Source organism: Canis lupus, chromosome 23 (assembly GCF_011100685.1).
Source record: "Canis lupus familiaris isolate Mischka breed German Shepherd chromosome 23, alternate assembly UU_Cfam_GSD_1.0, whole genome shotgun sequence".
Taxonomy (NCBI): domain Eukaryota; kingdom Metazoa; phylum Chordata; class Mammalia; order Carnivora; family Canidae; genus Canis; species Canis lupus.
This window is the reverse complement of record NC_049244.1, coordinates 38,268,496-38,271,285: the sequence shown is the minus strand read 5'-3', so window position 1 is coordinate 38,271,285 and position 2,790 is coordinate 38,268,496.

The following is a 2,790-nucleotide window of genomic DNA, read 5'->3' as shown; positions in this document are numbered from 1 at the left end:
TATAGCCACGTGGCCCAATTCCTCATGCCCCTCCCCTCTGAAAAGCTTCAGTTGATTCTCTGTATTTATAGCCCTGATTCTACTATGGTTTGTGGGTTGTCACTTTTGCATTTTATTTTTTAAAGATCTTATTTGAGGGACCTGGGTGGCTCAGTGGTTGAGCATCTGCCTTCAGCTCAGGGAGTGGCCCCAGGATCTGGGATCGAGTCCCACATCGAGCTCCCCGCAGGGAGCCTGCTTCTCCCTCTGCCTGTCTCTGCCTCTCTGTGCGTCTCTCATGAATAAATAAATACATATTTTAAAAATTTTATTTGAGAGCGAGAGAATGTGAGATAGAGACCATGAGCAGGGGGAGGGGTAGAGAGAGGGAGAAGCAGATTCCTCGCTGAGTAGGAAGCCCCACATGGGATTCGATCCCAGGACCCTGGGATCATGACCTGAGCCAAAGGCAGATGCTTAGCCACCTGAACCACGCAGGTGCCCCCATTTTATATTTTTTTTCCCATTTTATATTTTATATTTCATATGAGTGAAGTCCGATGGTATTTATCTCTTTCTCTCTTACTATTTCACTTACTAGTGGCAAATGGTAAGAATTCACTCTTTTCTATAGCTCAGTGGTACTCCATTGTGCGTGTGTGTGTGTGTGTGTGTGAGAGAGAGAGAGAGAGAGAGAGAGAGGGAGGGAGGGAGAGAAAGAATAAACATCTACTTTGTCTCTTCATCACTCAGTGGGCACTTCGGTTGCTTCCATGTCTTGGCTATTGTAAATAATGCTGAATTAAGTATAGGGGTGCATGTATCTTTTGGAATCAATAATTTTGTTTTCTTTGGGTAAATACCCAGTAGTAGGGATTACTGGATCGCATGTATTACTCTTTAATTTTTTGAAGAACCTCCTCCATACTGTTCTACGGTGGCTGTGCCAATTTACATTCTCTGCCAACAGTGCACGAGGGTTCCTTTTTCTCCATGTCCTAGTGAATACTTATCACTTCTTGTTTTTACTTTGTTTTTTGATTCTAGCCATTTGGACAGGCGTGAGGTGATATTTCATGGTGGCTTTGGTTTGCATTTCCCCGGTGATTAGTGATGTTGAGCATCTGTTCATGCATCCATTGACACTCTATATGTTTTCTTTGGAAAAATGTCTATTCAGGTACCCTGCTCATTTGATAATTGGACTACTTGTTTCTTTGGTGTTGAGTTGAACAAGTTCTTTATATATTTTGGGTATTACTCCCTTAGCAGGTATATCATTAGCAAACATCATCTCCTCTTTTGTTTCTTGGGAGATTTTTTTTATTACTATTTAAACTTCTTTGCTGGTTATCGGTCTTTTCAGGTTTTCTATTTCTTCCTGTTTCAGTTTTGGTAGTCAGTAGGTTTCTAGGAAGTTATTTATTTCTTCCAGATTAATTTGTTGACATATGATTTTTCCTCTTTTTTGTTTATTTATTCATGAGAGACAGAGAGGCAGAGACACAGGCAGAGGGATAAGCAGGCTCCATGCAGGGAGCCCCAGGACCAGGATCACACCCTGGGCCAAAGGCAGACGCTCAACTGCTGAGCCACCCAGGCATCCTGATTTTTCAAAATATTCTTATAATTGTATTTCTGTGGTGTTGATTATGATCTCTCTATTTTTAAATGTTTATTTGAGAGCGAGAGAAACCCAAGCAGACCCCATACTGAGTGCAGAGCCTTGATGCAGGGGCTCGATCTGACAACCTTGAGATCATGACCTAAGCCAAAACCAAGAGTCGGGGATGCTTAACCAACCGCACCACCTAGGTGCCCCGTCTCCTCTTTCATTTGTTATTTTATTTATTTGGGTCCTTTCTCTTTTCTTTTTGATAACTCTGGCTAGGGGTTTATCTATTTTATTATTTCAAAGAACCAGCTCTTAGTTTCATTGATCTGTTTATTTATTTAATCTTTATTACTTCCCTTCTGATTTTAGATTTATTTCCTATTCCTTTTCTAGTTCTTTCAGGTGTAAGGTTAAGTCCTGTATTTGAAAATTTTCTTGCTTCTTCAGGTAGGCCTGAATTGCTATGTACCTCTCTCTTATGACTACTTTTGTTGCAACCCAAGTGTTTTGGACTGTTATGTTTTCATTTGCTTCTGTGTATTTTTAAAATTTCTTTCATTTCCTGGTTGACGCATTCATTCCTTAGTATGACGCTCTTTAACCTCCATGAATTTGTGGTCTTTCCAAATTTTTTGTGTTTGATTCCAAGTTTCATAGCGTTGTGGTTTGAAAATGCACATGGTATATTCTCAGTCGTTTTGTACTTGTTGAGGTCTGGTTTGTGACCCAGTATGTGACCTGTTTTGGAGAACACTCCGTAGGCGTTATAAAGACTGCGTTCTGCTTCACGATGAAATGTTCTGAATGTATTTAAGTCCATCTGATCCAGTGTGTCATTCAAAGCTATTGTTTCTTTGTTAATTTTCTTAGATGATCTGTCCATTGCTGTAAATGGGGTGTTAAAGTCCTTTACTGTTATGGTATTGTTATCAATGAGTTTGTTTGTTATTAATTGGTTTATATATTTGGGTGCTCCCAAGTGGGGGCATAAATGTTTACACTTGTTAGACCTTCCTCTTCTTCTTTTTTTGAATTTTAAAATAAGTAAAGATTTTACTTATTCATGAGAGACAGAGAGGGGCAGAGACACAGGCAGAGAGAGAAGCAGGCTCCTCACAGGGAGCCTGATGCAGGACTCAATCCTTGGACTGGGATCATGCCCTGAGCCAAAGGTGTTCCCAATTGTTAGATCTTCT